The sequence below is a fragment of the Scyliorhinus canicula genome, chromosome 12 (genome assembly GCF_902713615.1).
Source record: "Scyliorhinus canicula chromosome 12, sScyCan1.1, whole genome shotgun sequence".
NCBI classification, from domain to species: domain Eukaryota; kingdom Metazoa; phylum Chordata; class Chondrichthyes; order Carcharhiniformes; family Scyliorhinidae; genus Scyliorhinus; species Scyliorhinus canicula.
In genome coordinates this window covers 51940572-51965416 of record NC_052157.1, presented here as the reverse complement: position 1 = coordinate 51965416, position 24845 = coordinate 51940572, and the positions used below count along the sequence as shown (strand labels likewise).

At 46.4% G+C, this 24845-nt stretch overlaps 1 protein-coding gene across 1 annotated transcript in view; it reads left to right on the top strand.

The window, feature by feature from the left end:
- The window catches only part of LOC119974506 (sodium channel subunit beta-1-like), a 94116-nt gene extending 87598 nt beyond the window's left edge, over nucleotides 1-6518 (top strand). Inside the window, exon 6 of the mRNA XM_038813444.1 lies at nucleotides 4613-6518. The gene's annotated coding sequence lies outside the window, so the exon portion shown is untranslated. The remainder of the gene's footprint in view (nucleotides 1-4612) is intronic.
- The last annotated feature ends 18327 nt before the right edge of the window (nucleotides 6519-24845 follow it).

Below are 24845 nucleotides of genomic sequence, written 5' to 3'. Positions count from 1 at the left end.
CCATCTCCATATAATCCCTATCTGTATATAATCCCTATCTGTATATAATCCCTATCTGTATATAAACCCGATCTCCATATAATCCCTATCTGTATATAATCCCTATCTGTATATAAACCCGATCTCCATATAATCCCTATCTGTATATAATCCCCATCTCCATATAATCCCTATCTGTATATAATCCCTATCTGTATATAAACCTGATCTCCATATAATCCCTATCTGTATATAATCCCCATCTCCATATAATCCCTATCTGTATATAATCCCTATCTGTATATAATCCCCATCTCCATATAATCCCTATCTGTATATAATCCCCATCTCCATATAATCCCTATCTGTATATAATCCCCATCTCCATATAATCCCTATCTGTATACAATCCCCACCTCCATATAATCCCTGTCTGTATATAATCCCCATCTCCATATAATCCCTATCTGTATATAATCCCCATCTCCATATAATCCCTATCTGTATATAATCCCTATCTGTATATAATCCCTATCTGTATATAATCCCCATCTCCATATAATCCCTATCTGTATATAAACCCGATCTCCATATAATCCCTCTCTGTATATAATCCCTATCTGTATATAATCCCTATCTGTATATAAACCCGATCTCCATATAATCCCTATCTGTATATAATCCCCATCTCCATCTAATCCCTATCTGTATATAATCCCCATCTCCATATAATCCCTATCTGTATATAAACCCGATCTCCATATAATCCCTATCTGTATATAATCCCAATTTCCATATAATCCCAATCTGTATATAAACCCGATCTCCATATAATCCCTATCTGTATATAATTCCCATCTCCATATAATCCCTATCTGTATATAAACCCGATCTCCATATAATCCCTATCTGTATATAATCCCAATCTCCATATCATCCCAATCTCCATAAAATCCCTATCTGTATATAAACCCGATCTCCATATAATCCCTATCTGTATATAATCCCCATCTCCGTATAATCCCTATCTGTATATAATCCCTATCTGTATATAATCCCTATCTGTATATAATCCCCATCTCCATATAATCCCTATCTGTATATAAACCCGATCTCCATATAATCCCTCTCTGTATATAATCCCTATCTGTATATAATCCCTATCTGTATATAAACCCGATCTCCATATAATCCCTATCTGTATATAATCCCTATCTGTATATAATCCCTATCTGTATATAATCCCCATCTCCATATAATCCCTATCTGTATATAAACCCGATCTCCATATAATCCCTCTCTGTATATAATCCCTATCTGTATATAATCCCTATCTGTATATAAACCCGATCTCCATATAATCCCTATCTGTATATAAACCCGATCTCCATATAATCCCTATCTGTATATAATCCCCATCTCCATCTAATCCCTATCTGTATATAATCCCCATCTCCATATAATCCCTATCTGTATATAAACCCGATCTCCATATAATCCCTATCTGTATATAATCCCAATTTCCATATAATCCCAATCTGTATATAAACCCGATCTCCATATAATCCCTATCTGTATATAATTCCCATCTCCATATAATCCCTATCTGTATATAAACCCGATCTCCATATAATCCCTATCTGTATATAATCCCAATCTCCATATCATCCCAATCTCCATAAAATCCCTATCTGTATATAAACCCGATCTCCATATAATCCCTATCTGTATATAATCCCCATCTCCGTATAATCCCTATCTGTATATAAACCCGATCTCCATATAATCCCTATCTGTATATAATCCCCATCTCCATATAATCCCTATCTGTAAATAATCCCAATACGTATATAATCCCGATCTCCATATAATCCCTATCTATATAATCCCAATCTCCATCTAATCCCTATCTGCATATAATCCCCATTTCCATCTAATCCCTATCTGTATATAATCCCGATCTCCATATAATCCCAATATCCATATAATTCCTATCCCTATATAATCCCTATCTGTATATAATCCCTATCTGCATATAATCCCTATCTGTATATAATCCCGATCTCCATATAATCCCTATCTGTATATAATCCCCATCTCCATATAATCCCTATCTGTATATAATCCCCATCTCCATATAATCCCTATCTGTATATAATCCCCATCTCCATATAATCCCTATCTGTATATAATCCCTATCTGTATATAAACCCGATCTCCATATAATCCCCATCTCCATATAATCCCTATCTGTATATAATCCCTATCTGTATATAATCCCTATCTGTATATAACCCCTATCTGTATATAATCCCCATCTCCATATAATCCCCATCTCCATATAATCCCTATCTGTATATAATCCCTATCTGTATATAATCCCTATCTGTATATAACCCCTATCTGTATATAATCCCCATCTCCATATAATCCCCATCTCCATATAATCCCTATCTGTATATAATCCCTATCTGTATATAAACCCGATGTCCATATAATCCCCACCTGTGTATAATCCCGATGTCCATATAATCCCAATCCCTATATAATCCCTATCTGTATATAATCCAGATCTCCACATAATCCCTATCTGTATATAATCCCAATCTTCATATAATCTTTATCTGTATATAATCCCGATCACCATATAATCCCTATCCCAATATAATCCCGATCACCATATAATCCCTATCCCAATATAATCCCTATCCCAATATAATCCCGATCACCATATAATCCCTATCCCAATATAATCCCTATCTGTATATAATCCCAATCTCCATATAAATCCCTATGCCTATATAATCCCTATCTGTATATAATCCATATCCCCATATAATCCCTATCCCTCTATAATCCCTATCTGTATATAATCCCGATCTCCATATAATCCCGATACCTATATAATCCCGATCTGTATATAACCCCTATCTGTATATAATCCCGATTTGTATATAATCCCGATTTCCATATAATCCCTATCCATATTTAATCCCAAATTCCATATACTTCCAACATCTATATCACCCCTATCCTCATAGAATCTCTTTCCCCATATAATGCCTATCTCCATCACAATACAATCCGTATACATTATTATAATTCCTATTCCTATCTAATCCCTTTCCCCATATAATCCCTTTCCCTACACAATCCCTATCCCTATCTAATCCTTTTCCCCATATAATCACAATCCCCATATAATCCCTTTCCCCTATATAATACCTATCACAATGTAATCCCTATTCCTATATAATCCCTGCCCCATATAATCCCTATATAATCCCAATGTCTATATAACCCCATCCCCATATAATCCCTATCCCAATGTAATCCCTACGTTTATTTAATCCCTATCCCCTATATAATACCTATCCCAATGTAATCCCATTATAATCCCTACCCCATATAATATCTATCCCCATGTAATCCTTATCTCCATGTAATCCCTATCCCAATGTAATCCCTATGCCTATTTTATCCCTATTCCTATCCAATCCCTTTCTCCATATAATCCCTATCCCTATATAATCCCTATCCACATATAATCCCTATCCCCATAAAATACCCAGATAATTCCCATCTCCATATAACCCCTATTCCCATGTAATACATGTCCCAATATAATCCCTATATTATATAATCCCTATTCCTATATAATCAATTTCTCCATATGATTCCTATCCCATCCCTTTCCCTATCCCTATGTAATCCCTATCCACATATAATCCCTATCCCTATATAATCCCTATACCCATATAATCCCTACCCACATATCCCTATCCCATATAATTCCTATCCCTATATAATCCCCATCCCATTATAATCCCTATCCCTATATAATCCCTATCCCTATATAATCCCTATCTAATCCCTATCCCCATATAATCCCTATTCCTATCTAATACCTATCCCCATATAATCCCTATCCCTATGTAAACCCTACCTCATATAATCCCTATCCCTGTATAATCCATATTCCTGTATAATTCATATCCACATATACCTATCCTCATATAATCCCTATCCCCATATAATCCATATCCCTTTATAATCTCTTTCCTCATATAATCCCTAACCATATATAATCCCTACCCCATATAATCCCAATACCTATATAATCCATATCTCTGTATAATACCTATCCGTATATAATCCCTATCCCATATTATCGCTATCCCCATATAATCGCTATCCCTATATAATACCTACTCCATATAATGCCTATCCCTATACAATCCATATCCCTGTATAATCCCTATCCCTGTATAATCCATATCCCTATATAATATCTATTCTCATACAATCCCTATCCCCGTATAATCCCTATCCCTGTATAATACCTATCCCTATATAATCCCTATCCTCATATAATCCCTATGTAATTACTATCCCCATATAATCCCTATCCCTGTACAATCCCGATCCACATGTAATCCTTATCACTATATAATCCCTATCCATGTATAATCTCTATCCCTATATAATCCCTAATATCAGATAACACTCACGAGTCTCCCGCAGACCATATTAATATTTCCATGTCCCGTTGCTGTAATGTTTTCCATATCTGCAGTTATTAATCAGAAATCATCGCAATAATGATGAATATTTCCTTGTTGTTTGTTTGCAGATGTTGGGAATAGAGAAAAAGGACTTGAAAAAGGAAATGGCCATGTGAGTGATCAGCTTCTGACTTCCTGGAGGAGCTAAACTTCATCATCTTGACTTTTTTATGCAACTCAAGTTTCACTTCCAAGAGAATGTTTAAGACATTAAACAAGCATGTTCGAATGCAAACAATATTGTACTTGACAAGGTCTTCCTAATTTGCCAACCTGCCTAAGCTGTGGCCTTGGAACTGCACTGCAGTGCTCGACAGGATAGCAATCTAGCTGTAACCTTGCAATGCAAGTTTGATTTTTTTTTTGTTAGAAACAAATTGATTATGCTACAAAAATGCTTGCAAACATTTGGCTAAAAAAGCAGTTTTTTTTTCTTCTTTTTTTCGCGAAGTTACCAGTTAATTCACTGCAGAGTTTTAGGGTCTGTGCAATGTTCTTGTATAAAATGCATTCCTTGCTTGTTGTGCTCTTATGTTAAAGACTTTCACATCATTTGTGTATTTGTTCATTCCGCACTCTCCACAACCACAGGTGGTTGGTCTGGAATGAGATATAAATAGTAAAGTCAAATAAACAGCACAAACTATAAATCTGAAATAAACCCAAGCACTGGGAGCAAAAGGCAGGTGAGTGACTATTGATAAGAAGACATTTGATAATTCTTTCCCAGTACCGTTTGGATTTTTCCCAATCCTGAAACCCACTTTTCTCACATTAGTCCCATTAATCTTCCTGCTGTGCATTTTTGTTTCAATTTCAGTTGATGCCATCCCTCGAAAGCTTCTCGATGAACTTGGGAACTGTTCTCAAACTATTTAACTTTTACACACGTTGATTAAAATACTTCCTGCGGAATTAGGCTGCACTTTATCAATTAACAATTAGCTAAAACGCCACACTGAGTCCTACTCAGAAAAAAGCAGGACTGTACCAGGAGATAAGCCACAAACTGAACTTGGTTATTCAGCTGTGGATGTTCTCTACAGTAGAGGAAATCAGATATATCCCCTGCAGAGACAGGAGTAAGGGATTGTTCCACAGCAGCATCTTAATTATCCCTGCTCTAACTGATATGCTTTGGAGTTATTGTTAATCGCCCATCCAAGCATATTAGTACTACTAATGTTCCTTAGAACAGGCTCCACGAGTCCAGTTTGGGGATACAGAGATATCTTATATCTCCTATCTCAGGTCATCTATACACAGACTTCCTATTCTTCTTGCTTGGTTGTCAGTGGGAGCTCGAGGTCCAGGTTGCACTCGTTCTCGCTGTCTGGTTACAGATGCTAGTCCTTTACCCAAGCTCACTCTGCATGTTAAATGTGCAGTTATTTCAAGTCAAATTCTGAAACTTTTCCAGTCAGGTTGTTGCACTGCTCTGTTTATGCTACGCCCCTTGTGAAACAAGTAGATGCTGCCTCCCAGTCCTGTGGGTGTGCTGTGAGTTCAGCAATAGGATTGTCTACTTAACCCTAAACGTTGATAGTTTCTTTACATTATTCAATGGGCAATTGCCCAGAGGTGAGAGTTCAAAGTCCCTCGATCACGTTTGCCTGCACAACAAACAATGGTTCAATCTGCAAAACAACATCAAACTTTATTTCTTGTCTGAGTTGGACATCGGAACTGCGATTTTCAGAATCTATATGCAGATTCAAGGCTTGCAATGTGCATATAACTGGACTATAGACATGTTCTGTGCCTCACAGCATGTCTGTAAACTATCTAGCTTCCCTGAAACTCAAATGCATCTGGTAACTGCACCTCCGTGAGTGGTGGTTGGGTTAATCCACTCAGGCACCATGGGATTTGATATGATTGTAAGAAACTGTTTCATTGGAGTCCTGGGCCAGACAATCGGTTTCAGAACAAAAACATTTAATTTTCATAACAAAAATAAATGGTGTACAAATCTGCTGTTATATGTTTATTTGACAACGAGCCCAGTGCACAGAGAGCTGACACATTGGATAGTGAGGGGACAGAATGTGAGAATTCGAGACAGGAGCCCAGTCTGGGGCAGGAGTTCAACAGGAGAGTGAAGAGAATGAAAGCAAAGGAGAGGCAGAGTGAAAGAGGACAGAAAGACAAAGGAAAGTCATCACAGAGGGGGAAGAGAGGAATAGTGAGCATATTCATGTAAGTGAAATATGTGAAGAGGAAAAGAGGGGTCAAAGGCAAGAAATAGATTTAAGAGCAACAAGGATGGGGTTGGAGACAGAAATGAACCAATAGAGGGAGAGAGCCACTGAATCAGAGGCAGAGACGGAGAGACAAGGGGGAAGGAGAGACAATACATGTTAGATACAGTGGGAGATGACAATTGATTTTGCAAGTCTCTGGTTACCTCAGTCTCCTAGATGAGCATAGTTTCATGCAGCACTTTAGGATGAGTTTTGCATCAAAATTGTCAGACAACAGAAGTTTTTTGCAGACAGATAAATGGATGAGAAGAAGGTGGCAGAAAGAGCAAAGGCAAACGTGGAGGTAACTTAAGAGTATATATGAGAGTAAGAGAGAGGGGAAGGTAGGAGAAAGTGGAAGAGCCACGAGAGAGGGATTTACAGTCCCCTTGAAGCCTGTGACAATGTTTTGGGATTTCTATTTTTGACGGGCATTGCTCCCTGAGCACATGCTCAGAGCTGGACTTCCACACATCCTGATTTCGCTTTGCGATCTTCATGATTCAAGATCCTTCTGTCATCTCTGATTTTAAAAAAATTATTCATTGGGATGTGAGTTTTTCAGAGAAGGCCAGCATTTGTTGCCCATCCCGAATTGCCCTTGAACTGAATATCTTGCACAGTCATTTCCGAGGGCATTTGAAAGTCAACCACATTGCTATTGGTCTGGAGGGAATGTGTACTTTATTCTCTTCACATTAGTGAGCCACATGGGTTTTTACAACAATCGACAATAGTTTCAAGGTCTTCATCAGATTTACAATTTTGCCATCTGCTGTGGTGGGATTTAAACCCAGATCTCTGGAACAATACTGTACAGGAGTCTGCTAAATAAGATAAGAGCCCATGGTGTTAGGGGCAAGGTACTGTCACAGATAAAGGATTGGCTGACTTGCACAAGGCAAAGAGTGGGGGTAAAGGGGTCTGTTTCAGGATGGCATCCGGTAACTCGTGGTGTTCCGCAGTGGTCAGTGTTGGGACCACATTTATTCATGATATACATTAATGATCTGGACGAAGGAACTAAGGGCATTGCTGCTACGTTTGCAGGTGATACAAAGATATGTAGAGGGCAACGGTAGTATTGAGGAAGCAGGGAGGCTGCAGAAGGATTTGGACAGGCTAGGAGAGTGGGCAAAGAAGTGGCAGATGGAATACAATGTGGAACAGTGTGAGGTTATGCATTTAGGTAGGAAGAATAGAGGCATAGATGGGTTTGTGGAGTAGTCGATAAAGTGGCAGATGGTATTTAACACAGAAGTATGAGGTCGTGCATTTAGGGAGGTCAAACAGTTATAGGGAGTACACAATAAATGGAATATACTGAGAGGAGCAGATGAAGTGAGAGATCTTGGCGTTCAAGTACACATGTCCATAAAGGCTGCAGTTAGAAGTAGACAAGGTTGTAAAGAAAGCATATGGAATGCTCGCCTTCATTGGCAGAGGTATAGAATATAAAAGTAAGGATATGATGTTGGAATTGTATAAAACACTGGTGAGGCCACAACTGGAGTACTGTATGCAATTCTTGGAGCAGCACGGTGGCAAAGTGGTTAGCACAGTTGCTCCAGGGTCCCAGGTTCGATTCCGGCTTGGATCACTGTCTGTGCGGAGTCTGCACGTTCTCCCCGTGGCTGCGTGGGTTTCCTCCGGGTGCTCCGGTTTCCTCCCACAGTCCAAAGATGTGCAGGTTAGGTATATTGGCCATGATAAATTGCCCTTAGTATCCAAAAAGGTTAGGAGGGGTTATTGGGTTACGGGGATAGGGTGGAAGTGAGGGCTTAAGTGGGTCGGTGCAGACTCGATGGGCTAAATGGCCTCCTTCTGCACTGTATGTATGTTCTATGTATGTTCTATGAATGGCCTCCTTCTGCACTGTAAATTCTATGAATTTATGGTTACCACATTACAGGAAGGACTTAATTGCTCTGAAGAGAATGCAGAGGAGGTTTACAAGAATGTTGCCAGGCTAGAAAAGTGTAGCTATGTGGAGAGATTGGATAAATTGGGGTTATTTTCCTTGGAACAAACAAGGCTGAGGGGTGATTTAATTGAGGTGTACCAAAATTATGAGGGGAAGAGATAGAGTGGACAGGATCAAATTGGTTCCCTTGGTGGAGAATTCTGGAACCAGGGGACATAGATTTAAGATAAGTGGCAGAAAGTGTCGAGTAGTCGTGAGGAATAACTTTTTTACGCCGAGGGTAGTGGGAGTCTGGAATTCGCCGCACGAGTTGCTGGTGGAGGCAGAGACCCTGAACTCTTTTAAATAGCACCTGTATCTGCATCTGAAGCGCTGTAAGCTACAGGGCTATGGACCAGGTGCAGGAAGGTGGGATTAGAAAGGGCACCTGGGTGTCTTTGGGCAGCATGGATCAGATAGGATAAATCGCCTCCTCCTGTGCTGTAATTTTTCTATTCATTCATCCAGATTCTCTGTAACTTCAGAAGTACGTCAGTTGCAGCCATTCTGGAGAGACAGTAACAAGTTAAAGTCTCTGTTTGCAGCCCGTACCGGTTTTCCTGTAGATAGAAGCATTCAGGCACGCTGTAGGCTCAGCAGTGCAACACTCACAAGTTTTCTGGCGAGAAACACAGAAGAAAGAGAGCCGATGAGGATGGGGAGCCAGTCGCCCAACAGGCTGAGGAGGAGGTGCAAAGGAGGCACTGCATGAGGCCTCGTGTGTCCCGGCAGCGCCTGTCATTCGAAGACCTGCCGGAGCGGGCATGCCGTCAAAGACTCCGGCTGAGCAGAGAGATAGTGCGACAATTCTACTGGAATTGTGGAGGATTGGGGGAGGACGTTGACGGTCACCCTGAACATTTACACCGTGGGGCCCTTCAGGCGCCAAGTGGGGACCTCTCCGGAATCTCACAGAGATCAGTGCACAGGTGCATCCGCGCCGTCACGGAGGCCCTCTACGCCTGATCGCCACAATACGTCAAATTCATTGTGGACCGAGCCCCCCAGGATGCCTGGGCAGCCGAGTTTACCGCCATTGCTGAGATGCCCGGGTCGAAGGGTGACCAACGGGATGCATGTTGCCCTACGAGCACGTGCCCATGGCAGGCCGTTCTTCACAAACCGAAAGGGGTATATTCGCTGGTGTGTGACCATGAGCTGGGCGTCACGGCAACACAGTGTTTAGCACAGTTGCTTCAGAGCTTCAGGGTCCCAGGTTCGATTCCCGGCTTGGGGTCACTGTGCGGTGTCTGCACGTTCCACCCGTGTCTGCGTGGGTTTCCTCTGGGTGCTCCGGTTTCCTCCCACAGTCCAAAGATGTGCAGGTTAGGTGGAGTGGCCATGATAAATTGCCCTTCGTGTCCAAAAAAAAAGGTTGGGTGGGGTTACTGGGCTACGGGGTGATGGGGATAGGGTGGAGGCATGGGCTTAAGTGGGGGTGCTCTTTCCAAGGGCTGGTGAAGACTCGATGGGCCAAATGGCCTTATTCTGTGCTGTAAATTCTATGATCATGCACGCCTGTGCCTGATACCCGGGCAGTATGCACACACCTTTATCCTGGCACACGTGACGGTTCCTGACCTCTTCGAGGTGCACCCCTGGCTGAGGGGTTAGCTCCTGGGCGATAGGGGTTACCCACTGCAGTTATGGCTGATGCCGCCTATTCGGAGGTTACAGACCGATGAGAAGAAACTACACCCATGCAGCAACCTGGAGTGTGATCGAGCAGTGTTTCGGTCACTGAAGATGCATGGACTGGTCTGGAGGGGGCCTCCTCCAGTATAGTGCCAGGAGGGTCTCCCACATCGTGGTGGTCTGCTGTGTCCTCCACAGCATTGGGCGACCTGCCAGAGGAGAGAATGAACACCAGTCCTCATCCAACAAGGACGATGCAGGGGAGGCCGAGGACAGACAGGACATGGGGCCCAGACAGGCACTGGAGGCCACACAACATGTGCGCCAGAGCCAGCACACATGGGGCACTCTAATCGCCTCCAGGTTCACCGACTAGGGGTCCTGGCCAACAGCATAGATATTCCATCCCAACCTCCCCTCCTGGCCGGCCAGCCCTTCCCATGAATACCCTCCCTGTACAACACCACCCTTCCACTTTGCAACCCCCCTTTGTGATATCTGCTTGCCTCCCTCTGTGGTGAGGGCGCTGGGTTGGCAGTAACACCGGGTAGGGTCCATGGGATGGAGGATGATGACAACTCGCTCCGCATCGTATGACGACGTCTGACCCCTGCCCATGGTAGCACTTTCCACCGTCCACCTGGGTGACCCCTGCATGCGAGCTGCCCATTCCATCACACGGTCCCCATCAAATCCCAGGGGTGGCGGAGGTGGGGGAGTGGGATGGGGGTAGGACTCCGGAGCAGTGAGCGGTGAGCCATGGCTGTTCAACAGTCCCTGGGCCAAGGCTACCCACACTGTCTCTTTGCTAAATTGCCCAACTGAGGTGAGTGTCTCTGGCATGGTGGAGGGTGTTGGAGACAGCTGTTAGAGAAAATCAGTGTCAAGACAGCACGGTGGCGCAGTGGTTAGCACTGCTGCCTCGCAGCGCTGAAAGCCCAGATTCGATCCCGGTCCTGGGTCACTGTCCGAGTGGAGTTTGTACATTCTCCCCACGTCTGTGTGGGTCTAACCCCCACAACCCAAAGATACGCCGGCTATGTGAACTGGCCTCGCTAAATTGCCCCTTAATTAAAGAATAAAGTCAGTGTCGTCTGCATACTGGTGGTGCTCCGGGGGTGTCCCCGGCTGCAGGCCGAGGGCTCCCATCTGTGCCCATATCTGTGTCCTCCTCCTCCTCGCTGCTATCCTTCTGGGGTTGGAGTTGTGGTTGGGGTCGGGGGATACCACAAGGGCCCACATCATCGTCAGGTAATCCTGCAAGATACAAGACATGGCGCATGATTGGACCGCACGGTGTGGAGGCTGGTAGTGGTGGACAAGGCACTGTGGGTATTGGCAGGTGGTGCAGGCTGGGGGGGGTTCGATCATCCTCTGGGGGGGGGGGTCCGGGGTGGAGGGGTTATGGGTGTGTGGGTCGGGGGTTAGTGCCAGGGGCACTGTGCTGTCTTCTCAACCTGGCAGTCCTGAGGAGGTTGCGCAATTTCTTGCGGCAATATTGGCTCTTGGCGGTGTTGCCCACAGCGCTAATGACCTCTCCCACTTGCGCCCGGTGCACGTCGGCGGGTGGCAACCGCCTCCCCACCCTGGGGTACAGGGTAGCCCACCATTCCTCCTCGTCTAGTAGGGTGTCCACTTCAGCATCAGTGAATCGCGGTACCACTTGTCTTGCTGCTATCTTGTTGGCTGGGCTGGTGTGTGCGGGAAGTGGAGTGCTTACATGCAGCAGCACCTTGTCAGCCTCTCGGGTGCCAATCCCGAGTCCGGCGAATGAGACACCGTTTTTCATTGGAATCGATCGTGTTCCACGTGCCGCCGGTGCTAGCCTACTAACGGTTGGTGCATTGATCTAGGAACGGCGCCAATTTTGCTGTCGTAGAACACCACCGATTCAGTCCCGGCGACAGCACTTAGTTTCTGCTGCAGACAATATAACACCCACCTACACCACACTACTCTACACTACCATTCGGCCCCTTGCCCCTCTTTCCTACCTGCCACCCATTTCCCCCTTTCATTCAGCACACTCCCCCGGTTCAAGGTAATGTCAGAGGGAGGGCCAGGGGCAGAGTGAGTGTCAAGGTGTAGGCGAGAGTGGGGTTAGATTCAGAGCGGAGTTTGGAGAACATTGTGAGAGTCAAGGGTCAGAGTCATGGGGATCAGGGGAAGGGTGAGTGTGTAGATTGGAATCAAAGTGAGGGACAGAGAGTGAGAGTCAGGTTCAAAGTGGATGTCAGAGTGATGGTCAAGTGTCAGAGTGAGAGTTTGGACCAGAATGGGAGTCAGTGCAGAGGTTAGGGGTCAGAGAGGGGTCAGGAGTCTGAGTGATGGTCAGATTCAGGGCCAGGGGTCTGAGAAGGAGTCAGGGGTCAGAGTGAGGATTTGGAGGAGAGGAGGTTAGAGGTCAAAGCGGAGTCAGGGATTACAGAGGGTCAGAGTGAAGGTCAGGTTAGGTGCCAGGGGTCAGAGTGAAGGTCGTAATGAGGGGGAGGGGTATTTTGCACTACAGTTCTCAGGGGACGTTATAGGCAGTGGAGGCGGGAAATCACACCGGAATCCCCAAAAATCGTTCTGACCAGCGGCATTTCCCATTCCGATTGTCCTTGTCCATGCCTCTGCCGGGTAGAATGCCAGGAGGCAATGCGGGGGATAGTGCCTGGGACAGTACTAGGGAGCAGTACCAGGAGGAAATGCCAGGGACAGTGCCAGGGGGCAGAGAAAGAAGGAAATGCCATGCAGCAGTGCCGAGACAGTGAAAGGAGGCAATGCTAGGGACAGGGCAAGCAGGCAGTGCAGGGACAGTGCCAGGGAGCAATACCAGGGGCAGTGCAGGGAGGCAGGGCCTGGAAGCTGTGCCAGGAGACAGGGCCTGGGGCTGTTTTGTGGATTCATGTTTCTTCGGGTTCATGTTACTTTCTCCAGCCCGTGCCAGCACCTGCCTCTCAGTCTGCAGTCGTCCTCTTCCCATGTGGCTCCCCAGACCAGCACCTTGTCGATATAGGTTTCCACACCCTCCACCCTTCAAACAGCTCCATTAGGGTTTGGTTATAATCTGTATAGTGTGTAAGGTGCTGAGATACGAGTTTCATTCGCCCAGCTAGATCTGCCAGTAGCGTGAACTCACATCCAAGATTGAATAGTATTTAGCATCCAATGCTTTGCCTGCAGCTATTCAGCTCTGAAAGCGAAACTAAAACACACTGTAGCTGCCTGCTCAAAAACAAAAGTGAACGACAGCCAGCCCAGCTCCACCTACACTCTGACATCACTGCAGCTATTTGATAAACACCCATTTCTTAAAGGTACATCCATACAGCTCGTTGAAAAACACTCAGTTTTTAAAGGCACTCTCACATGACAACACCATCGGGAAACCCATGGGTGTGCTGCCGGTAGAAAGAGTGAATTGCAACAGCCGGAGGAATCCGATCATTTTCTACTGTGGGCAACTGGTGAGCTCTCTTTCTGCTGCCTGGTTTAGATCTCTGGGATCCAGACAGACTTTCCGATTAACATCTAATTTCTAGAATTATAATTGGATTAATCCACTTTGGCGGATCTTCAATTTTCTTGATGATGTGAATTTTCTCCATTCTGTCCAACTCTGCTTTCAGTCTATCCCTCAGCGTCACTGGTATTTCCCTGGGCGGGTGTAATTTGGGTGTTACAATTTGATTAATCTTCATGATGTGTTCAACCCTTTCGGCAACCAATCCCCTAGAACACCTCTTTGATGACGGTAGCACGGTAGCATAGTGGTTAGCACAATTGCTTCACAGCTCCAGGGTCCCAGGTTCGATTCCAGCTTGGGTCACTGTCTGTGCGGAGTGTGCATGTTCGCTGCGTGGGTTTCGTCCGAGTGCTCCGGTTTCCTCCCACAGTCCAAGGATGTGCAGGTTAGGTGGATTGGCCATGATAAATTGCCCTTAGTGTCCAAAATTGCCCTTAGTGTTGGGTGGGGTTACAGGGTTAAGGGGATAGGGGGGAGGTGTGGGCTTGGGTAGGGTGGTCTTTCTAAGAGCCGGTGCAGACTCAATGGGCTGAATGGCCTCCTTCTGCACTGTAAATTCTATGACATCAGAGATGGAAATCATTATTCTCTTGGTTAACTTCAAATTTTCACAAGCTTTGATTCCAGGAATGGGCATTGCATTAGTTTTCACCACCATGAATGGAAGTGTTTGAGAATTTGTTATATTTCGCTTCAGTAGCACAGTGGGTAGCACTGTTGCTTCACAGCTCTCAGGCCCCAGGTTCGATTCCCAGCTGAGGTCACTGTCTGTGTAGAGTCTGCACGTTCTCCCCGTGTCTCCGTGGGTTTCCTCCGGGTGCTCCGGTTTCCCCCCACAAGTCCCAAAAGTTAGGTGAATTGGACATTCTAAATTCTCCCTCTGTGTACCCGAACAGGCGCTGGAATGTGGCAACTAGGGACTTTTCATAGTAACTTCATTGCAGTGTTAATGTCAGCCTACTTGTGACAATTAAGATTATTATAAAGGTTATTATTATTATAAGCATGTGTGATAACCCTAATGAGAACCACAGCGGATCATTGGTTGATCTCCGTGTGGGATTCATTGAGTACGAGTTCCCTTGGTAACAGGTCACTTTGTGTCAGTGTTCACTCATGAGATGGACAGTGTGGTATAGAAATCAGGGAGAAGGACCGTATGAAAATTGAAATTATTAACATAGAGAGAGAGGAAGTTCTGAGTAGTCTGGCAGGCATAAAATAGACAAACCTCCAGGACCAGATGAAATGGATCCAGAATTGGCTGAGTGGCAGGAAGCAGAGGAGGATGGTTGAGGGATGTTTTTCTGACTGGATGCCTATGTCCAGTGGGGTTCCACAGGGATCAGTATTGGAGTCTTTGCTGTTTGTGGTTGATATTAATTATTTAGATATGAATGTAGGAGGATTGATTTGTATGTTTGCGGATAGTATGAAAATTTGTGGAGTGGTGACTAGTGAAGTGGATAGCCTTCAATTACAGGAGGATATAGACGGCCTGGTCAGATATGCTGATCAGTTGAAAGTGGAATTTAACCTGGATAAGTGTGAGGTGATGCACTTGGGCTGGACAAACAAGGCAAGGGGATACATGATAAACGGCAGGACCCTGGGAAGCACCTAGGGTCAGAGGGACCTTGGTCTGCATGTACACCTGTCTCTTAAGGTAGCAGAGCAGGTGGGTACAGTGGTTAAGAAGGCATATGGTATACTTACCTTTATTAGCAGAAGCGTAGAATTTAAAAGCAGGGAGGTTATGGTGGAACTGTATAAAACGTTGGTTAGGCCACAGCTGGAGTATTATGTGCAGTTCTGGAATCCACATTATAGGAGGGCTGTGATAGTACTGGAATGGGGGCAGAAGAGATTTACCAGGATGTTGCCTGGGCTGGAGAGTTTTAGCTCATAGAATTTACAGTGCAGAAGGAGGCCATTCGGCCCATTGAGTCTGCACCGACTCTTGGAAATAGCACCCTACTTAAGCCCATGCGTCAACCCTATCCTCAGAACCAGTAACCCCACCTTACCTTTTTTGGACACAAAGGGCAATTTAGCATGGCCAATCTACCTAACCTGCACATCTTTGGACTGTGGGAGGATACCGGAACACCCGGAGGAAACCCACGCACACACGGGGAGAATGTGCAGACTCAGCACAGACAGTGACCAAGCCGAAAATCGAACCTGGGACCCTGGAGCTGTGAAGAAACTGTGCTAACCACTGTGCTACTATGACGAGAGATTGGATAAACCTGGATTATTTTCCTTGGAGCAGAGGAGACTGAGGGGGAACATGATTGAAATGTATAAAATTATGAGAGGTATAGACAGAGTAGACAGGAAGAAACCTTTCCCTTTTGTGGAGTGATCAATGACCAGGGGGGCATTGATTTAAGGTAAGGGATTTAGAGGGGATGTGAGGAAAAATCTTTTCACCCAGAGGGTGGTGGGAGTTTGGAACTCTCTGCCTGAAAGGGTGGTGAAGACAGAGACCCTCACAACATTTAAGAAGCATTTAGATGTGCACTTGTGATCCCAGGGCATACAAGGCTATGGGCCAAGTGCTGAAAAATGGGTTTTAAATTGTTAGGTGGTTGTGTTTGACCAATGCAGACACGATGGGCCGAAGAGCCTTTTCTGTGCTGCATGATTCTCTGACTCTGACACCGACTGAGAGAGTGGGGAGGAGCCACCAACAGAGAAAGAGGGGGAACACTGACAGAGAGGGGGAGACACTGACAGAGAGGGGGAGACACTGACAGAGAGGGAGGGGGAGACACTGACAGAGAGGGAGGGGGAGACACCGACAGAGAGAGAGGGGGAAACACCGACAGAGAGAGAGAGGGAGACACTGACAGGGAGTGAGGGGGAGACACAGACAGAGAGAGAGGGGGAGACACTGACAGAGAGAGACAAGGAGACACAAACAGAGAGAGGAGGAGACACTGACAGAAAAGAGGAGGGGACACTGACAGAGAGAGGGAGGGGGAGACACCAACAGGGAGTGAGGGGGAGACACCGACAGAGAGAGGAGGGGGAGACACCGACAGAGAGGGAGGGGGAGACACTGACAGAAAAGAGGAGGGGACACTGACAGAGAGGGAGGGGAAGACACCAACAGGTAGTGAGGGGGAGACACCGACAGAGAGGGAGGGGGAGACACTGACAGGGAGTGAGGGGGAGACACCGACAGAGAGAGGAGGGGGAGACACCGACAGAGAGGGAGGGGGAGACACTGACAGAAAAGAGGAGGGGACACTGACAGAGAGGGAGGGGAAGACACCAACAGGTAGTGAGGGGGAGACACCGACAGAGAGGGAGGGGGAGACACTGACAGGGAGTGAGGGGGAGACACCGACAGAGAGGGAGGGGGAGACACCGACAGAGAGGGAGGGGGAGACACCAACAAGGAGTGAGGGGGAGACACCGACAGAGAGGGAGGGGGAGACACCGACAGAGAGGGAGGGGGATACACCAACCGAGAGAGAGGGGGAGACACCGACAGAGAGGGAGGGGGAGACACCGACAGAGAGAGAGGGGGAGACACCGACAGAGAGAGAGGGGGAGACACCGACAGAGAGGGAGGGGGAGGCACCGACAGGGAGGGAGGGGGATACACCGACAGAGAGAGAGGGGGAGACACCGACAGGGAGTGAGGGGGAGACACTGACAGAGAGGGAGGGGGAGACACCGACAGAGAGATAGAGGAGGATACACTGACAGAGAGAGGAGGAGACACTGACAGAGAGAGGAGGAGACACTGACAGAGAGATAGAGGAGGATACACTGACAGAGAGAGGAGGAGACACTGACAGAGAGATAGAGGAGGATACACTGACAGAGAGAGGAGGAGACACTGACAGAGAGAGGAGGAGACACTGACAGAGAGAGGAGGGGACACTGACAGAGAGATAGAGGAGGAGACACTGACAGAGAGAGGAGGAGACACTGACAGAGAGAGGAGGAGACACTGACAGAGAGAGGAGGAGACACTGACAGAGAGATAGAGGAGGAGACACTGACAGAGAGAGGAGGAGACACTGACAGAGAGATAGAGGAGGATACACTGACAGAGAGATAGAGGAGGATACACTGACAGAGAGAGGAGGAGACACTGACAGAGAGAGGAGGAGACACTGACAGAGAGATAGAGGAGGATACACTGACAGAGAGAGGAGGAGACACTGACAGAGAGAGGAGGAGACACTGACAGAGAGAGGAGGAGACACTGACAGAGAGATAGAGGAGGAGACACTGACAGAGAGATAGAGGAGGAGACACTGACAGAGAGATAGAGGAGGAGACACTGACAGAGAGAGGAGGAGACACTGACCGAAAGAGAGAGGGGGAGACACTGACATAGAGAGAGAGAGGAGACACTGACAGAGAGAGGAGGAGACACTGACAGAGAGAGAGAGAGGAGACACTGACAGAGAGAGGAGGAGACACTGACAGAGAGAGGAGGAGACACTGACAGAGAGAGGAGGAGACACTGACAGAGAGAGGAGGAGACACTGACAGAGAGAGAGAGAGGAGACACTGACAGAGAGAGGAGGAGACACTGACAGAGAGATAGAGGAGACACTGACAAAGAGAGGAGGAGACACTGACAGAGAGAGGAGGAGACACTGACAGAGAGAGGAGGAGACACTGACAAAGAGAGGAGGAGACACTGACAGAGAGATAGCGGAGGAGACACTGACAGAGAGAGAGAGAGGAGACACTGACAGAGAGAGAGAGGAGACACTGACAGAGAGAGAGGAGGAGACACTGACAGAGAGAGGAGGAGACACTGACAGAGAGATAGCGGAGGAGACACTGACAGAGAGAGGAGGAGACACTGACAGAGAGAGGAGGAGACACTGACAGAGAGAGGAGGAGACACTGACAGAGAGAGGAGGAGACACTGACAGAGAGATAGAGGAGGAGACACTGACAGAGAGATAGCGGAGGAGACACTGACAGAGAGAGAGGAGGAGACACTGACAGAGAGATAGCGGAGGAGACACTGACAGAGAGAGGAGGAGACACTGACAGAGAGATAGCGGAGGAGACACTGACAGAGAGATAGCGGAGGAGACACTGACAGAGAGATAGCGGAGGAGACACTGACAGAGAGAGAGGAGGAGACACTGACAGAGAGAGAGAGGAGGAGACACTGACAGAGAGAGAGAGGAGGAGACACTGACAGAGAGAGGAGGAGACACTGACAGAGAGATAGAGGAGGAGACAATGCCAGAGAGGAGACACTGACAGAGAGAGGAGGGGACACTGACAGAGAGATAGAGGAGGAGACACTGACAGAGAGATAGAGGAGGAGACACTGCCAGAGAGGAGACACTGACAGAGAGAGAGAGCGGAGGAGACACTGACAGAGAGAGAGAGCGGAGGAGACACTGACAGAGAGAGAGAGCGGAGGAGACACTGACAGAGGGAGAGAGAGAGAGAGGAGGAGACACTGACAGAGAGATAGGCTGCAATAGTGATCGTTAGTTACAGGAATAAAGGCTTCAAGGTGAAACTGAATGTTATGGAGAACAGGTGCATGCACCTAAGGCTGGTTGGTCCACCGAAGAGAGTTGAGGGCACAAGACCAACCGAGTACTTTACTGCAAAGTTCTCTCAGCTGTTGGGTGGTGATGAGGTATTTGCTCGGAACTTCCCAGTGCCATGCCGTTCATTGAATACTTTCTTAACACATTACTCCTTCCAAAGTGTAGCACCTCACTTTTCAGGGTTAAATTCCATTTGCCACTTTTCTACCCATTTAACCATCCCGTCTATATCTTCCCCTAACCCAAGAAACTGAACTTCTCTGTTTTTTTTTGTTTTTTAAATTTTTTTTTTTTAAATTTAGATTACCCAATTATTTTTTCCAATTAGGGGCAATTTAGCATGGCCAATCCACCTACTCTGCACATTTTTGGGTTGTGGGGGCGAAACCCACGCAGACACGGGGAGAATGTGCAAACTCCACACGGACAGTGACCCAGAGCCGGGATCGAACCTGGGACCTCAGCGTCGTGAGGCGGTTGTGCTAACCACTAGGCCACCGTGCTGCCCTCTGAACCTCTCTGTTAACCACCCGGCCAATCTTTGTGTCATCTGCAAACTTACTGATCCTACCCCCCACATACTCACCCATGTTGTTTATATAAATGACAAACAATAGGGGACCCAGGACAGATCCCTGTGATACGCCACTGGATACTGACTTTCAGACAATAAAGCAGCCATCTGCCATCACCTTCTGTCTCCTACAGCTAAGCCATTTTTGAATCCACTTTTATCAAATTACCCTGTACCCCGTGTGCATTTCCTTCTTTACAAATCTCCTATGTTGGACCTTGTCAAAGGGTTTGCTGAAATCAATGTAAACTTCATCAACTGCAGTACCCTCATCTACACACCTGGCCATATCCTCAAAAAATTCAATCAAATTTGTTAGGCATGACCTCCCTCTGACAAAGTCATGCTCATTATCCCTGATCAAACCTTACCTCTCCAAGTGGAGATAGATTCTCTCCGTCAGAATTTTCTCCAATTGTTTCTCTACCACTGACATGAGACTCACTGATCTGTAGTTCCCTGGTTTATCCCTGCAACCCTTCTCAAATAGTGGGACCACATGAGCTGCTCTTTCAGCCAGACTCACTTGTGCTTGCTGGAAGGTACATATATTCATATTCAGTGACCTGTCCTCTGCATGCAAAAGGAATATGTCCAAGTCATTGCATCTTTCTTTGACTGAACAAAAGTATGGGGGACAACAGCACCCTAGTGCATTTGTCATGGCAACACCTAGACGAATCACAGCTGACTTGGCAACCAGCCAGTATATCTTTAGTCGTGCAGTATAAGCACTTTACCTGTTTCATTGCAATGCATATATTTTAGTGTTGTTCAAACAGATAGTTTGATTATTGAAGTGGCTAAGATTGCATCATTGGATTGACCTCTGTATCTCCGCTAAATACCTGGTTGATGACTTCCGGTTGCGGCCATGTGGTGAGCGGTTGGGCACCCTCCCGTACAGCGATGCACCTTTGACCCTTGTCACCCGATTTACGGGTGTCATTTTTTTTAAAAAAGGAAGCGAATTTTAACTTACCGGTTTCTCCTGCGATGCGGGATGCCTGCAAGGAGTGAAACGAGGCAGAAGACCCATTAAAGCTCCATTAAACCTGATTTGGCAGTACCTCGTGGTGAGGGAATAAAAGCATGGTGGAGCCCTCCAGATCGTCGACGCCTTCCCTGGCGCCAGCAGAGAAATTGATGGAATTTCTTGTGGGTAAGTTCCATAAATAAAGGCAGTCGATGGTGGAAGATCTTTCCAGAACAATCGCGGAAGCAGTGACCCCCCGCCCCCCACTTCAGTTAACCTGGGAGAGGGAAGAGGAGCGGATGGAGGAACAAAGCATGGAAATCCATGAGATGGAAGAGGCGGTCTTGGATCATAGTGACCAGATTGCCTCTTTGGAGGCTAAGGTTTTGTTGATTGCGGAGACCCAAAAGGTTTAAAGAGCCGAGGTTAAAGACCAAGAGAACAGGTCCAGCCGCCAAAAGCTGGGGATTGTCGGGCTACCGAAGGGCATCGAAGGCATGAGTGCCACAGAAGTTGTAGTGAAGATGCTCAGGAAATTGGTGAAGTGTGGGGGGGTTCCTTTGCGAACCTTCCCGAGGTGGATCGGGCCCACCGGTCACTATGACTAAAACCAAAATTCAGCACGGGCCTTCATAGATTTTTCGATAAAGAGATGTAGAAATGGGCAAAGGCCACAAAGGAAAGCTATTGGGAAGGTCACCGTATTCGAGTTTACCGGGACATTGGGGCGGAACTGTCAAAGTGCCGTGCTGGGATCAACAAGGCCAGGGCGGCACTTTACAAAAATGAGGTGCGTCTCGGAATGGTGTACCCAGCTCGATTGTGGGTCACATTTAAAAACAAGGACCATTACTTTAATACACCAGAGGAGGCGAATAACTTTGAGAGGAGGAGCAGATCAGGTGAGATTAGATTGTGATTACTCAAATTTTTTTGGAGTTTTTCTGAATTTTGCATGTTCATGCTTATAGTTCCTGTCACTGTTTGTGTTTTAGCTATTTGGGGTTCCGTGTTCTTCTTCTCACATATGACAGTTTGGAGTAATTTTATTGGTTGATGAGGAGTAAAGACTCTTTTTTTTTGCCTAATATGTATTTTTGTTTTGGTTTGGATGAGGGACTGGGCTGAGTGGGTGTCCGGCTCTTTCTGGTTGGGTTTTCCTTTTTTTAAATGTCTCTTTCGGACTTGCTGGACGGGAACCGCCTGACTAGCGGTTTTGCTAGTTGACGGAAGCAAAGTGGGTTGGGGGCTGTGGCTAGATGCTTCGCGTGGGAATAGTTTCTGTTTTGTTTGTTGGGTGAGGTTATGAGTTTAGGTTGGTTGGGTTTTCTGTGCTTGGGTGGGTGGGGGAGGGAGTGGATGCCTATTTCAACTGGGAGGAGTGGTTAGCAGATGTTTGGAAGGGCGAGGGAGAGGTGGAGGGGTGTTGGGTGGATAGCGAGAGGGGAGGAGTGTACATAAAATGATGGCGCTGAGGGTCTTTTTAAATGTGGGCCTGCATTCGATGTAGGTTGGGGCCCAGCTGGAGGTCCTCACAGAGGAAATATGGCTGACTCTACTAGAGGGAGGGTCCGGAGGCTCCCCACTAGGTTGGTTATGTGGAATGTCAAGGGACTAAATCATCCAGTTAAAAGGTCCCAGGTATTTACACATTGGAGGACTTTGGACATAGAGGTGGTCTTCTTGCAGGAGACACATTTGGGAATTAGGGATCAAACGAGACTCAGGAAAGAGTGGGTGGGGCAGGTTTCACTCAAATGTTGATTCCAGGTCGAGAGGAGTGGCGATCTTTATTAACGGAAGGATGATATTACGGTGACTAGTACTTTGACAGACCCTGGCGGGGGGGTGACAATAAGTTATAGAACATAGAACATAGAACACTACAGCGCAGTACGGGCCCTTCGGCCCTCGATGTTGCGCCGACCTGTGAAACCATCTGAAGCCTATCTGACCTACACTATTCCATTTTCATCCATATGTCTATCCAGTGACCACTTAAATGCCCTTAAATTTGTCTAGTCTACTACTGTTGCAGGCAGGGCGTTCCACACCCCTACTACTCTCTGAGTAAAGAAACTGCCTCTGATATCTGTCCTATATCTATCACCCCTCAATTTAAAGCTAGGTCCCCTCGTGCTGGTCATCACCATCCGAGGAAAAAGACTCTCACTGTCCACCCTATCTAACCCTCTATCTTATATGTCTCTATTAAGTCACCTCTCAGCCTTCTCTCTAACGAAAACAACCTCAATTCCCTGAGCCTTTCCTCGTAAGACCTTCCCTCCACACCAGGCAACATCCTAGTAAATCTCCTCTGAACCCTTTCCAAAGCTTCCACATCCTTCCTATAATGTGGTGACCAGAACTGCACGCAGTACTCCAGGTGCGGCCGCACCAGAGTTATATACAGCTGCAGCATGACCTTGTGGTTCCGAAACTCAATCCCCCTGCTTATAAAGGCTAGCACACCATATGCCTTCTTAACAGCCCTATTAACCTGGGTGGCAACTTTCAGGGATTTATGTACCTGGATGCCGAGATCTCTCTGTTCATCTACACTACCAAGAATCTTGCCATTAGCCCAGTACTCTGCATTCCTGTTACTCCTTCCAAAGTGAACCACCTCACACTTTTCCGCATTAAACTCCATCTGCCACCTCTCAGCCCAGCTCTGCAGCCTATCTATGTCCCTCTGTATCCTATAACATCCTTCAGCACTATCCACAACTCCACCGACCTTCGTGTCATCTGCAAATTTACTAACCCATCCTTCTACACCCTCTTCCAGGTCATTTATAAAAATGACAAACAGCAATGGCCCCAAAACAGATCCTTGCGGTACACCACTAGTAACTGAACTCCAGGATGAACATTTGCCATCAACCACCACCCTCTGCCTTCTTTCAGCTAGCCAATTACTGATCCAAACCACTAAATCACCTTCAATTCCATACTTCCTTATTTTCTGCAATAGCCTACCGTGGGGAACCTTATCAAACGCCTTACTGAAATCCATATACACCACATCAACAGCTTTACCCTGATCCACCTGTTTGGTCACCTTCTCAAAAAACTCAATAAGGTTTGTGAGGCATGACCTACCCTTCACAAAACCGTGTTGACTATCGCTAATCAACTTGTTCTTTTCAAGATGATTATAAACCCTATCTTTTATAACCTTTTCCAACATTTTACCCACAACCGAAGTAAGGCTCACAGGTCTATAATTACCAGGGTTGTCTCTACTCCCCTTCTTGAACAAGGGGACAACATTTGCTATCCTCCAGTCTTCCGGCACTATTCCTGTCGACAAAGACGACATAAAGATCAAGGACAAAGGCTCTGCAATCTCCTCCCTGGCTTCACAGAGAATCCTAGGATAAATCCCATCTGGCCCAGGGGACTTATCTATTTTGACATTTTCCAAAATTGCTAACACCTCCTCCTTTTGAACCTCAATTCCATCTAGCCTGGTCGACTGAACCTGAGTGTTCTCCTCGACAACATTATCTTTCTCCAGTGTAAACACTGATGAAAAATATCCATTTAACGCTTCCCCTATCTCCTCTGATTCCACACACAACTTTCCACTACTATCCTTGATTGGCCCTAATCTTACTCGAGTCATTCTTTTGTCCCTGATATACCTATAGAAAGCCTTAGGGTTTTCCTTGATCCTATCCACCAACGACTTTTCGTGTCCTCTCCTCGCTCTTCTTAACTCTCCCTTTAGGTCCTTCCTGGCTAACTTGTAACTCTCAAGTGTCCTAACTGAGCCTTCATGTCTCATCCTAACATAAGCCTTCTTCTTCCTCTTGACAAGTGCTTCAACTTCCTTAGT